This window comes from Chelonia mydas, chromosome 11, assembly GCF_015237465.2.
Source record: "Chelonia mydas isolate rCheMyd1 chromosome 11, rCheMyd1.pri.v2, whole genome shotgun sequence".
Lineage (NCBI taxonomy): Eukaryota > Metazoa > Chordata > Testudines > Cheloniidae > Chelonia > Chelonia mydas.
In genome coordinates this window covers 54,886,342-54,901,828 of record NC_051251.2, presented here as the reverse complement: position 1 = coordinate 54,901,828, position 15,487 = coordinate 54,886,342, and the positions used below count along the sequence as shown (strand labels likewise).

The following is a 15,487-nucleotide window of genomic DNA, read 5'->3' as shown; positions in this document are numbered from 1 at the left end:
GCTGCCTACTAATTTCATTTGGTGACCCCCAGTTCTTGTAATGAGAAGGAGTAAATAACACTTCCTTATTTACTTTCTCCACACCAGTCATGATTTTATAGACTTCTATCATATCCCCCCTTAGTCATCTCCTTTTCAAAACTGAAAAGTCCCAGTCTTATTAATCTCTCCTCATATGGAAGCTGTTCCATACCCCTAATAATTTTTGTTGCCTTTTTCCAATTGCAATATATCTTTTTTGAGATGGGGCATAAACAGCACAAATAGCCCTCAGATGGAAGAACTGCCTGTGCAACTCAATTGGTTAACTCCAAGACCCACTGCATTGGGGGGGCTCTTCCAGTCCTATTCTAGTAAACATCTGCGTGGGTGGCAGGAGAAGGAAAGTGCAAGAGGCCCAGCCTGCTCACCAAGCAGATACACGTCAGCTGCTGGGGTAAATACTGACGGACTCTTCCCCTGCTGCCACTTGCAGAGGAATAAGGGAACTCTATGAAGCCACCCCAAGAAGTACTGGGGCCACAGGAGCAGAACCACACTGTTTCCATATTGTAGTAAGTTAGAGGCCCTGAATTGCTTACTACCTGAACCCAGCCAGGGATTCGAGCTAATACAAATCATAAATAATGATAATAAAGTCAGTGGCAGAGCTACCCTGGGGTTCTGAATCCCAGTTCCATGCTTTTTCCTCTAATTCCTGCTCTCTCTGAATAAATCTTGTCGCTCCTTGGCCTGAGCAGTTAGCCAGTATTCAGGGGCTTGCTAAGATGTTTCTACTAGAGGAGAAATTGATGATGGAGTCAAGTATTTCTTTAGTGCAATCCTGTTTATTTACAAAGAATGTACACAAAGTCCTGTTTTCCTGAACACAGTGGGAACAAGCAACAGTTTCTTTAACACCACTGAGGTGCAGCGTGCTTTGAAGAGTGAACGAAAACACTGGTCTCGAAGAGTTCACCTATCAGTACAATAAATGCAGCACACTCTGTGCAATCAGTACAGAGAGGTGAACAAGTGTCTTTAGAGGAGTCAACCTGCTAGTTTCTAAGTTTTGCTAGTTCTCATTGGAGAACTAGACCCAAACCACACATACTGGTTTACAAAACGATGCCCATTGGTAAGGTGACTTCTTGAGCCCCAAACTGCAAACGCTCCATTGTGACCAATGCAAGCTCCATGTGTGTGTGGCAAACTAGCAGGATTGAGCCTCACATGGTAAGAAATGAATTATTTGGGGGGATACAACATTTCATTGAGGGTAATGCTAAAAAGATGAAGTATAAATGGGTTTTTGATTATTTATAGAGATGGGCCACGCTGATTCAGAAATAAGCCCATAACTTGGGAAGTTTGACCTATTTTGTAAACCTAATATCTGCCAAACTTCCAGGGAAATGAATGACCTTATTTTTTTTATGCAAGGAGGGGGAGACTTGCTTAACCTTTAATGAGGGTTTTAGTACATTTATATGTATGTGTTTTACAATGCTCACTTGATCTTGTCACAGCATTTCGCCAATGAGAGGAATGTTGTATAAGGTTTTGGGTAATCATGAATGGAGGGACAGCTTCTGATGTCTGTTACATTCGTGTAAAGCTGAATACACAAGATATTGATGTTGGGATTTAAAGGGACACTAAGTAGTTTAGGCCCAAGATTGAGTTTTTTTAGTTGTTTTAAACACAAAACCTGAATACAAACTTTTCAAGAAATGTTTGTGAACTGATTTCAGGAAAAATGGGGATTTTGCTTGAATTTAAACCTGTTGAGAAAAAACCCAAACCAAGCCAGATTATATTGGTCCATGAGAATCAGAATATGAAACTGATTATGAGCAGAAAGTGAAGCCAACCAGCTTAATTGTACTGTTCAAGCTGAGGGCCCAATTCCTCAAAGTTCTCAGTGATTCCTAAGAATTCCTGAGCTCCCTCAGTTGAAGGGTTTGTCTACCACTATCACCAGTAGAGCTGGCCATATTTTTTCTAAATGAAATAACGTTTTCATTTGTTGAAAATGAATATTTTGCAAAACTTTGTTTTCAATTAAAATGTCTTTCTCTCCAGCCAAAAACACCCTCCATTTCTTTCTCTGCCTTCACCTTCTTCCCGTTTCAGTAGCAAAATGGAAAGAGGAGAAGTAACGGGGGATGGGGAAGGAAAACTACCAAATTTTTGGTAAAATATTTTGCAACAATTTTCAAAATCTGTTTAAAAAACAACAACTTTGAAACAAAATGTTTACAGTTCTACCCCTTCTCCTATTTTTTGACCATCTCTACTAGCCATATACATCAATTTTCATCACTCTGTGCTCTCCCTGACTTGATCCCTTCATACCATTAGTACAGTTAGCTGACTGCCCTGTCCTGGAATCAGGCCAAGATCCTCAACGGCATTTCATCACTTAACTGCCATTGAAAACAGTGGGAGTTAAGCACCTAAATACCTTTGAGGATCTGGGGATCTGTGACTCGGATTCTACATTCCTCTCATTCACCCATGACATATACAGTACCCCTTCCCTTTTATGGATATTTTGAGCTTGGAACTTTAACAGGTCTGGCTTTGTTTCAATTGAGGACAATTGCTGTCTTCTAATCTTCCTCTGTAGCTCTTTCAGTTCTCGATGCCTCAGAATGCATTGTGTGCCTCTTATTCAGCAGGGATGCCACAGAAACAGTGAGATTCGAAGACAGTAGCAAGCTGACTGCCAAACCTGCTAAGATCCCATCACCAATTTAGTTGAATATCAAGAAAAGTAGGAAGTCCTGTTGGAAGAAAAATGTCACTTGTATTGGGTAGAGAGCAATTATCCAAACCCTAAAAAGAGGGTCAGATTTGATATGGTTTGTTTTGTCCTTCCCTAGCTGTAGGTGGTGTTCTCCTAGCTCTGTTGGGAAATGGACATCTGTTTTCCGTACTTGCATTTATTTTTGTATCTGTGTTTTATTCTTTGGGATTGATAAACTGTACTGAGTTCAGTATTCATGCTTTGAATATTTTACTAAGGAAACAAATCCACCCTCTTTGATAATCGCAAGAAAAGTGATTTTTCTTCAGACGGTTTTCTAGTATATTCACTTCACTCCTGCATTGGAACTAGGCCAATATCTATCAGTGCTGAGGCCCATAGCTCATGAAGGTCTGGTAGCTTTTATGAAAGCACATTATCAGGCTGAAAGATCCTGTTAGTTCAAGTAGGCATTCAAGTATTTCACATTATAGGAAGTCAGGAAAAATGAAAACATTTCCCCTTAATTTTAGCATCTAAATGCAGGCACTGATTTCATAATCCTTGCTTGAGACTCTGTCCCTAAGGCAGCTTCATGGAGTTGGCCATGTCTTCTGTTTCGTAATTGAATACATAAAAGGTTTACTACTACAAGAACAGGGATGTTAATCAGTTTAAATTACACTGTTACAACATATGTTCACCCACACAGCCTAAAAAAAAAAAAAAAAAAAATGCCCACAAGTGCTGAAGGGAACCCAAATGAAGGATTTACAAAATGTTACAGAAAAATCTCTAAATTAATCTTCAGGCTTTATGAATCATTCCTTAAAATACATCAGAATGCAAAGTACTGTTCAGCCACAAAGACAAGTCTGCAGTGAATATGTGATTTCACTCGGGAATTCTAGAGATGCTTTTAGACATTTTAAGAGAGTGATTTAGGTTTAGTTCTGGCAGACACAGTACAGAGAAAACTAGCCTTTTGCTAACACTGAAAATTGTAAGGTAGTCACAATACGTCTTACTTTAGTGAATAAGAAAGTAGACGTTTAAAAAAATCAATTTTAAAGGTCCCGTATGAAAATGTTGCATAGAACTTCATAGATAAGGATAACCATTCTATGTGCTTTTGGATTATGCTGTAGAATTTAACAGAATATGTGGAGTCCTAAAGCAGAGCCTTACACCATGGTATGGAGTGGGTTCCCAGACTTTCGTGGCCTCTCTGCAAGGAGCTTCTACTGATTTTCAAGCTTTGCACCTCTATCTTAAGGGGAACAGGATTCAATCCTAAAGTTGGCAAGCCAGTTTTAATTACTGGTAGTGAATATTTATATGAAGTGGGGATCTACTTATTGAAACAGATTCAGTCAAGCTCATTCTTGAATCTATTGAGTCTGTGGTTAGAAAACAGCACTGAGAAAAATGGGCTCCAATTCTGCTGGTTACTTGTACGGCGCCGTTTATTTTTAGAAGGGGATAAGTAATCTTATTTTCCCTTGCTTCAATAGTTGTTCTTTCACACACACCCTCTGCCGGGGAACTGCACTGGTATTAACGTGCATAGCCCTGATGATTTCATTAAGTGATTTTCTTAAGCTTCATGCATAATCACATTGAAAAATAATGAATAGTCATTTATGTCTTGTCAATTAGTAATATGCAATAATATTGGCGGAGTACTGATTTAACCTTTCCATCATCCCTGAGGAAGGGAGCTTGGTGGGAGGTAGCTTTGGTGAAAGCAGCTAGCCATGTTATTGATTTACTCAGGGGAGGCCCTTCTGAGTACCAGGCTTTGTCTATATACAAACCCTTAATTGAGGACGTTAGCCTTTACTGTTTATCTGTTGTGCATCACTGAGATGGAAATTTGGGTGTCGTTCTGATTTTTGATAACACTTTAGTGCTGTCAGGTTTCAATATGTTCAGCTACTTTTAGGATCCTGAGAATATTCCCCTTAAGGGACTTTTACATGTGTACATAGAGCATTTTCACAGGACACTGTAAGGCTTTGGCTTATGCTGTGTGAGAGGCAATAATATTGTTTACAGATAGTAAAGACAGATTATGCAATACAGAGAAAAAGCAATGTTATAATTCTTTGCTGGGAAATGGGTCTAATTGATGCAGTCTCTGTACTGATCTTTGAAAAGTCAACCTGTGGAACTGTCTGCCAAAGGCTGTGTGATGGCCAAGACTATAATGGATTCATAAAAGAACTGGATAAATTCATGGAGGATAGGTCCATCAATGGCTGTTAGCCAGGATGGGCAGGGATGGTGTCCCTAGCCTCTGTTTGCTAGAAGCCGGGAATGGGTGACAGGGCATGAATCACTTGATGGTTACCTGTTCTGTTCATTCCCTTTGGGGCACCTGGCATTGGCCACAGTCAGAATACTGGGCAAGATGGACCTTTGGCCTGACCCAGTTTGGCTGTTCTTATGTTCTAAAGCCACTCATCAATAGTTTAAAATGAAGAAGAAGAGCAAAAGCAAAATGTGCCTTTTCCTGTAACTAGAGTTTAAAGCTTTGGAAGATGCTTGAAATGAAAGTGTGAGTGGGAATAGGAAACATTAGTACACTGGGACCCCGTTTACACAGACAAACATTTTTATAATAAGTTATCTGTATTATGTTGCAATGAGTTTAACATGAGGCAGCCATCTCAAAATCGTAATGTGGACAAGGCAAGTGATGGTTTTACCTTGATGTTGTTGGTTGAGGTAAATGCTAGGCCCCAATGGTTCACTTTGACCAGCCACATCAAGGTAAAACTACCACTGCATCAAAGTTGCCTTGGATGCCCTAGTATTTTATAGGATAGTACTCTCATGTTAGCTCAGTCATTGTAAGGAACACTCCTTTATGCCTTATGTGAAGACAAGTACAAAGTTTCAAATAGCAGCCCAGGGAACTAGCTACATGATTCCTAGTTGTGTTAATGAACCACATGAATAAGCTCTGCACCACCCTCCAAACATTTAAGAGTCAGGGTCACAGAGTTATTCTTCATCAGCAAAATCTGATTTTTACAATTCCCTATCAAAGTAATAGTGGGTGGGGTGGGAGATTAATAAAACCTTTGTTCAGCAAAGCCAGCAAATGTTGTCAGTGGAGTATTATCCCCAGAAAATGCTGATGTTTAAAGCCTGTTGGCAAAATTCGTCCTCTCTGTGCCTGCTGGAGCCAGGAACTGTGCAAAATCTTTTCTGAGTTTTTCTTAAAACCCAGGAGCAGTGACACTCGAGTAGCAGTCACAAGAATAACTGAAATTTTCATGTGTCAGCTCCACTTTGCTAGGGTCAATGGAGAACTTACCAAAAATGTACAGGGTTGATTGGACTTTTTATACATAAGGCACAAGGCAGAAAAAAAATCATGTGACAGTCAAAATTGCTTGATAATACTATAAAATGTCATGGTTACTCTGCTACACCTGATTAGATTGGCACATTTTGGCCTCTGAGCCAATATTAAACAGCTCTATATACAGTACAAAGGCTGAGGAGAGCTTCAAAAATGCTTGCAGTTGATTTAGAGTCTGTCTCATGTTATATTTTAATAATTTCTGCAAGCTGGGTGAAAACAATTCAAAAATCTCTTAGGTAAAGCAGCCTCAGAAAGCACTAAAGTGACCCTCACAGTGAAGAAATATACCATATGGGGGCTCATATGCCATAAAACCTGCCTGGATCTTGAAATGGAAGGTAATTTTTTTTGTAGGACTTGAAATTAAAATTGAACCAAACCAAAGTGTGCTCTCCTCCACCTTGGATAATATTGTTTTTAAGTTGCTTTATGATCTGCTTTATGCTACAACACCAAACAGATTCAACACTTGTCTTGCAATGGCTACTGCCTGGGGGCTTGGAATACTCCTGATATTTACAGGCAGGAACCACTAAGCTAAAGTAGATGGCTTATGAATAATTAAACACAAACATCTGTTCCCTTTTGTCAGATGGAGACAGACAGCATCCTCTCAAAACATTTGCTGATCTGTCTTATCACACTGACTTCACTTCTATGAGATACAGATTTCAGGTGAAAGACTGGGGACTAGTTGTAGTTTGCTGTTGAGAAATGGAGAAATCATTCCTTATACTTACAGTTCTTTCCCTTCCCGATGTGCTATATCTGAGGTCTCCCCTTCAGTCAGAGGCCCTTAAAATACCTCAACTGCCAAGGCCCAAATGTGGGACACAATATATGACAAAGTCAAAATGAGGGACAATTATTCATGTGGGAAACTAATAATGTTGTAGGACTTCCGTCCTTCAGTGTAAATAATTCTTTCTATAAACCTGTTTCATGATTCCTCGTTCCTGTTGTAAATCATTTTCAACAACCAAAGTGAGGGAACTCTACATTTGTGTGGAAAGTAGGTGACTTTGTGACTAAAATGAGGGATGCTTCTCTACATGAGGGGCACTTAAGAGACAGGTTAGAAAAGGTTTTGTAGTTGACATCAATGCCATCATTGGCTGATGCACCATGTGATCATAACCCTTTAAATCAGTAGTAAAATAATATAAATGGCTACTGCCAAAATGCCTGATCTGTGTAGGCAAGAAAAGAATTGTGGCATAAATTTTTAGAAGGGACTAGTGACTTTGGGGACTCAGCTTTAAACACCTTAGAGGGGCCCGACTCTGAGGGTATGTGCTCAGCATGTTCTGGAAATTCGGACCCTTTAAAAGTACATAAAAACAAAGGTACCTGAAAATCAGTTGAGTCACATTTAAAATTTAGGCCATGCATGTGTGTCTTCCAGCAAGGAGACCTCATTGATTGAAAAGGGGACTGAATCAGCAACTTAGTCATAGTTTATAATAGCCACAGTTTAAAAAATTGGGAGCAAATGTAGCTACTCAAAGAAAAAAGGTAAAAGAAGAATGGTCTGATATAAGTGTTGTTCAAAATAACTTGATGGGGTTAGTCTGAAATATTTGTGGGCTAGAAACCTTTGGGTGTGCACACTACAGTTTGGGGAATTAGGGTTTATGTTGCAGGATGATTCCTCCTTGAGGCTGTGTGAAGATTAATTCCATTTTTCAGAATTATTTTCACCAAAACAAAAATCAACATGCAAATATATATTTTGGTATCACTGAATCTGCCGTTTTTTTGCCAAAGAATTTAAAAAAACCCCAAAACCCAAGAGTCACCCAGCTCTACTCCAGAGCAACTTCCCTAACTTAATGATGAACATAGGGTCCATCTGCCTCTGAGATGGGGTCCTGTCAGGCCATATGTCTACCTCCATATTGAACTTTGTCAAACCTACCATGACAGAGTCTGGGACACTCCAAACCCCACAGTGCCCAGAACTGTGTAAGAGTCTCCATGCCTTGGTGTTGTGAGTGCCCTGACTGCATTACAGTAGTACGCATACAATTCAGTGGTGGAGGGGTGTGTGTGTGGGGGGGGGGGAAAAGAGAGACAGGTAGGAGAATTACTCAGCACACTGGTGGCCAGCATGTTGACACCAATGCTCAGCAGCGTGCCAGTTAGGTTTCTCCAGGGCAGAAAAGGTGGAGGAACAGGTGAAGGGACCTACCTGCAAGGGTCCACTGCAGGCAGGGGCCAGCTGGTGAGGCAGCCAGTTGATTGTATTTAGGGTTTTTAAGTTTTGACTGTAACTAAAAAAAAATGTGGAGAACCCACAACTTAAGCATTTCTGGCTGTCATGGATAAAAGCTAGAAGTTCACTCCTGGAAGTGACAGCATCTGCTCTGAACATTGTTACATCAAAGATTTTTGCTGCCAGTTCCTTATACTATAGTGATGTCCTATTAAGACTAGTAATTCAAGAAGAAAAGGGCTGGACAATTGAACTGCAAGTTGTTTGTGATTTGTAAGGCAACCACAATGGTCAGAGCTGGAATATTGGGATTGAAGATCTTCACTCTTTGTGTATCAAATGCCAGTGTGGACGGACCATTTTCCAAAATTAAGATTTTTGGGTAGGAAAACGAGGCCCAGGATGTCGAAGGACTCACTTCAAATGTATTGTATGGCCCACCATGACAAATTTGAATGATAGCAAATGACACTGTGCTGCTGTGTGACACTATTAACTTCTATTGAGTATTAACTTCTGACCTTTAAAATATTTGTAAGTAGTTTAAAAATCTAAACCATCTGATTAATAACATGAAATCATATCGATCATTGATTCAAAACTGGTTGTGATAATAACACTGAATTAATAGTGATCAATGTTGGATAGCCATTATTTAAAAGCACTGAAAAGCCACCGTATAAGACAACGAAATGTACCGCAAAAAACTGATTAAATGCCAAAAATGAAACTGAGGCAATATCCCAAATTTAAAATACTGAAATCGCCTAGGACATTCGGATAGTCCTGTAAAACTGAGGTACATTCCTTTGCGTAGAGTCCTAATTCACCTTTTACCCACACCCATCAACTGTCCCTACTGGAACTGTGGAATTACTTCCTTCTCTTAGCTCTATAAGCACACAGCGATGCTTTGCTGCATTAGGTCTCCTCTTGTCAATGTAACAAAGTAATCAGAGAGCTCACAAGGGCATCAGCTTAAAAAAACATGGTCACCTTCCAACTTGGGGGCACCAGCACACACAGTCCTGTATGAAAGGTAGCAAGCTCATTACCTAAGCCAGTATTCACCCTCTGGGAACAATCATCATTTTTAGAATTACTGGATATTTGGATGTGCTATTTTTAGAAATTACAACTGATTGACCTATGTAATTATTTCATTATTCACAGATCTTTAAATGATCTGTTCTTGGCTTCAATTTAATGCAACTAAATTACTTAATGGCTAATTTATCTGTGTGTTATAGGAGTGGCCATTAACTCAGATACTTCCCAATGACTCCTATTCAGAATAACATTTGTTCCATAATTTTCTGTGTTACTCTCTCAGGATTTTACAGGAAAAGCCTAATATTTAGCTCCCATTCTTGATTTGTTAGGTCAACCTTCTGCATACAAACATTTATCTGTCTGCCTGTCTTCTCTGAATGTCTATTACTACCTGTCCTTACCTGCTTTATTCACAGAAAAGGAGAGAGTAGACATTACATACTGTTTTTAGCTAGGAGGCTTAGTCAGAAAGTCCCTTCAAAGTTAATGGTGGTATATTGCCATGAGAGTCAATATGTCTTATGCTAGTAGGTCTTTTTTCTCCTTCATAGGAACAATAATTACCTATTGCTTGAGACACAGCTGTTAATAATGTGAAGAATCAGCCACCAGGGAACATGGGGTGTCCAGTACCCACAAACAGAGAAGTAATTTTACTGCTTACATCCAGGAACAAGTAGAGTTTTGTGGCAGCAGGATCTGATCCAGTAGTATAAAATTGTGGATTTCTCAGCAGTGTGGTTAGTGGGCTACTGATGGGCTCCCCTTCGTAGAGATTCTGCTGTTGGAGAAAATGGAAAACCATTTCATTAACTTCCCCTTGTTAGAGCTACCATTTGAGAAGAAGGATGGGGCATTTGTCATTGTCCTCACTTTACTAGATTCTCTCGTGCCTGCAGATTTCTTCCCTGACAACAAGTTTTGCTGCTGGGCAAAAAAACCCTAAAAAAAACCAAACAAACAAAAAAACACTGATTTCTATAGCCATGGAATTCCCATACATGAAAAGCTCCACCTATTCCATGATTCACCCATGAAAATGATGCCATGTCTCTCACCACATACATATCATTAAAAATCAGCTAGTCACTGCCTTATTCCAGGGAAGAGAAATTTTACATTAATAGCATCACATGGACCTGAAGTCCTCAGACCTTATAATGATGTTAGTCTACGTTTCTTCACATACAAACATCTGATGTTCAATTTCACAGCCACTATATTACTTTGAATTTAAAGAAGAAAAATTAAAATGTTATAATCAGGGCTGTTTGCTTTAAAGAAAAGAACAGTTTCAAAAACAAAAACAAGGAGGTATATATATTTAGAAGGAATTCACATAGGAAAATAATTTCTGACCACTTGGTGTCACTCTTAACCCATGTTTTGGTCAACTCAGAACTGTTTCTATGACAGCAGGAACTATGTCCGTAATCAAGAAAACTGTCAGACTGGGGAGGATTTCACCAGCCTTATTTTGGAAACAAAATTCAGATGTTCTAGGATTCAAATAGACTGACCTAGCCATTCTCCAGAGGATTTATGTGTACAGATACATTCTGTAAAGACCATGCAGCCTCTGAGATAAAGAGAGCTACCATTTATAATCTCTTACACTGTAGCTTGCAAAACTTGAGCCATTAAACACAATTGTTTGATTTGTTCCTGTCTCATCTGATTCGGAACATAGACTGTAAGTAGAAGAAGCCCTCAGTAGCTAACTTAATGTATTGATACAAATGTAAATTAATTCATTGAAAATTCTGCCACATAAAATCTGTGCCAGACAGTTGAATTGCTGGATAGTCATGCATTATTGACTTTTTTAAAAAAAAGTCATGAGACTTCAGCCTGTCAGAAACCAGCTGATTTGATAAAAATGTATATTTTGAAGAAAATTAACTTCACAGGTAAGCCAGTCTCTGAATCACACAATCCTATAGGACATATCATTTATACAGTCAGAATGCAGCATGGGAAAGATGATACTGTGGTCTGGCTGCCTCGTTTACCTATATTTTCCTTCAAACCTTGGGTCCAGTTTCTGCTCTAGGTTACACGAGTGTAAACCCGGAGTTATTCCAATGAAGTCACAGTCAGCAGCATAGGCTTACACAGGAACTGTACAGGATTGAGTGATGAACAATGCTGCAGAGAACAACCATTCCCTGCTTTCTCTGCCCATGGAGCCAGTTCATCTGCCCCCCACCCTCATGTTGGCACTTTGATGATGTACTGATATTTGTTACCTCGTTCATGGAGGAGGAATGGGTTGAATATGGCCCAATCAAACTAACTCTTTAGTATTCTGATTCTCCAGCAGGCTAACTGCTCGACTGGCAAGCAGCAGAGTACTCCTAGGTGTTTAGAATGAGCTAAGCTTAAGGCAGTAGAAGTGTTTACTTTAGTGTTAAAGACCCATGTCTGTCTGTATTGCAACAACAACACTACAAGAAGCAAGTCTGCAGCATATTTATGTCAGCTCCCAGAGCACAGTGCACCTGTGAAGGAGGGAAGTACCCAGTCATGTTACAGCTATCAGCAGCTATGCTAATTAATTGTGGAAAAGGGACTCTAGGTTCTCACCCCCAGTGGCTCAATCATAAAAACCATGCAGTCAAAACCCTGATTTGCACCCAGGAGCCTACCTATCCAAGCTTACGGTCACAAACATGACAAATATAATCAATACCTTGACAGCCCAGCCACCACCACTCCAAACTAATAATTAATTCACTCAGAAAACAGCTGCTTTAATTAGAAGAACACTAATAGAAATACATTCATGGGTTGGATCAGACCCTCCCACAGAAAACACAAAAGAAATCTCAAGGGAACAAATTTTGATCGGATTGCCTCACAGAATCTTTGACTGGTGATTCCTTCCTGATTGTTCCACCAAGGGGAGGGGTTTACCCCACTCCCTATCGAACAGGCTATGGGGCCATAAAACCACACAGATCTGCATCTTTTAGTGGTTCCAAGATCACAAGTCAAGGCTCCCAATCCACAATGATCTTCATGCAGGCAAAGGAGTCTGCCTATACAGAGCTCTCTGCAAGATTGAGGGATGGGTCAGCAGTCATCCGAACTTTGCCTGTGGTGTTCTATATGTACAATGTAGAACTCACTCCTTGTCAACATTCTGGACGTTGGCCTCAGCCATGCCATTTTAAACATATGCTTAAAAACTCTTTTTTTCAAAACTCTTTAGTTCAGACACTTCACTCTTCTACAACAGTCTATAGCAAACTCACCACTGGTGTTTCCCCACATGGCAAGGCATGGCATAACAAGTACTTCTCATCTCTGGTGGTCCCCCTGTTAACAGTTGCTCCAGCCCTGCAATGGACTGCTTCTTCTCCTGACTCAGCCCTCCAGCCAAGTCACTTTATAGTCTTATCAGAGAGCCCAAAAAACAAAGGTCCACTGGCCTCACAGACTCACTAATCCTTCTATCTCTAGCCACTGGGGTCTTCACACCACCTATCTCTGTGGGCCTGTAGGAAAACCTAATTCCTCCCTTTCCTCTTGGTTTCAACCCAGGAACCCTGTAGTAAGCAAACAAGGTCTGTCTATTCAGAAACTATCCCCCCTCCCTCTTCAGCTTCTTGCCTGGGCTTCTTCCTGTCTCAGCCTGTCTGCAGTTCTTCCCCACAGCCTCTTCCTGGACTCACTGTGTACCTATATTCTTGTGCCCACTCCATGACTTCTCTGTCTTCCTAGGCACCAAAGTCTCTCAAAGTTCACCCTTCTTCCAGAGCAGGGGCTCACAGGGCTCTCTCCTGAAGCTCCCCCTAACAAACATCAAGTGGAAATATATATTTAAGCCACTTCTGCCCCCTTCACACTTGAACATTCATCCCTCTTAAGTTTCTCCTATGCTCCATTCCTTCGCTGAATGCTGACTCCTAGGACTGCCTCCACTAGAGACTTGCCTCTATGTTGAGGCCCATTACAGGAACTAAGCCACCTGCAATAGCTTTCTCATTCCACCAGACTCTTATCGGTGGAGCACACTCTCCCTTTTTGTAGACTGCCCTGATCCTTTCCCAGAGGTGTTCAATAATTACAATTAAACCACTTAGCAAGGATCAGCTGGGGGAATAGTTGCTGCATCACAGGGGAAGCTGAGACCAACTCCCCATAAAGTGCCCATCAGCCTGTGATAGCTGCTTTAATTCAGAGTAGAACCTCAGAGTTACGAACACCAGAGTTATTAACTGACCAGTCAACCACGTACCTCATCTGGAACCGGAAGTGTGCCATCAGGCAGCAGCAGAGACCAAACAAACAAACAAACCAACCCAGTGCAATCAGGGGCGTGCGCAGAAATTTAACTTTAACCCCTTTTGGCGGGGCATGTTCTGTGCCCCCTAGCTGCAGCAGAAGCTCACTTTTCCCTCCCCCACCCCCGCTCCTGCAAGAGCTCACTCTTCCCTCCCCCTCACCCCTACAGCCCTGGGGCTAGGAGGAGTTTTGTGCCTTCGATGATTATTGGGGGAGTCAGTGCCCCTGCTTGCTCCTCCCCCGGTGTGCACACCCCTGAGTACAGTTCTATGTTAAACATAAACTACTAATAAAATAAAGGGAAAGCTTATAAAAAATAGATTTGAAAAGGTAAGGAAACTGTTTTTGTGCTTGTTTTATTTAAATTAAAGATGGTTAAAAAGCTGCATTTTTCATCTGCATACATAGTAAAGTTTCAAATCTGTATTCAGTCAATGTTCAGTTGTAAATTTTTGAAAGAACAACCATAATGTTTTGTTCAGAGTTACGAACATTTCTGAGTTATGAACAACCTCCATTCCCAAGGTGTTTGTAACTCTGAGGTTCTACTGTATAGGAATTGGCATACTGGGTCAGACCCAAGGTCCATCTAGTCTAGTGTACTATTTCTGACAGTGGCCAGAACCAGATACTTCAGAGAAAGATGCAAAAACCCCACAGCAGTATGTGATACATTTAACTTCCTGGACCACATTCTGAATCTTTGGTAGTTGCGGTTGGTAAACCCTTTAATTGTTGTCATTTATTATTATTTTTTTTACTATTGTTTTGTGATTGTATAGTTCAAATTGTGGGTCTCACAGATTACTTTTTTCTATTCAATGCAATTTCTTTCACTGAATTTCCCTCCCCGTATAATACAGAAAGTTTATTAAAGAGGCAGTAAGCTGAAGGATATTACGGAAGTTATAGGCTAAAAGGAACAGTATGTAATCGGTAGTAAACCATTAATTGATGTACAGCACACAATGATGATCCTGAGGCCAATATTTTCACATTTTACAAACCATTCTTTTTTGCTCTCAATGTAATTATATTAATAGTCAGCTGGCTGGAGTAGTTTATATCTGCTATTCACTGCCCCTGCGTAGTCTATGAACTGCCTTAGCCCTGATAACATCAGCAGTGCTGGAATTGTTAATCGCTTCGTATGCTTCAACCAACCAAACATTGCATGAGTAACTTTAAAACAAAGTAAGAGAATAAGATTTATCATGGGGATGAAACTGCAAAGAGACCTTACCTATTAGATATTGTCAACCATTTGCAGAAGAAATATGGATTGATAAAAGCTATTAAAAACTTGAATTAATGCATATTTTATGGACTCTGCAACATTAAGGGGAAGATTAAACTTACAGGTGCCCATTTTGGGTTTTACACAGCACTTTATGATTTTATTTTCATCCCTTGAAGTAACCTGGGTGTAATGCCAACAGACCAATTATGTTACAGGGATGAACCATCTACAGCAGTTTTGCAATCAAGACACTATTGTCTGAAAACCTTCCTGGTGTTTAAAATGGAAAATTGCACAGACACCTGCTTTTTCCCTGTCGCTGGAATGCACTGTTTTGACACTGCACATATGCACTCTGAAGTAAACTACCTCTCTTACCTTCTCCTAATGTTTTGTAAAATGGTATATCTCAAGCTCTGTGGTATACTATGGGCTTTCCAGTAAAATAACCTAACAATACCAATAACCCAAAGCTACAGGATCTGCTATTATAATCAAACTGTAGATGAATTCAGTGAACATGCAATTTTTAGAGACTGATCCAAAACCCATTGAAGTCAACGGAAAGAGTCCCATTGAGTT

At 40.2% G+C, this 15,487-nt stretch overlaps 1 long non-coding RNA gene across 2 annotated transcripts; it reads right to left on the bottom strand.

Moving 5' to 3' along the window:
• Positions 1–1,022: 1,022 nt before the first annotated feature.
• LOC122462514 lies at positions 1,023–13,389 on the bottom strand. Of its 2 annotated transcripts, none has more exons than XR_006285080.1 (4): positions 12,633–13,389; positions 10,249–10,317; positions 9,940–10,156; positions 1,023–2,768 (listed from the first exon to the last, which is right to left on the bottom strand). It is a non-coding gene; the product is annotated as an uncharacterized LOC122462514 (long non-coding RNA). The 2 variants fall into 2 exon arrangements; XR_006285081.1 differs by having other exon boundaries at positions 10,040–10,156.
• Between the last annotated feature and the right edge of the window lie 2,098 nt (positions 13,390–15,487).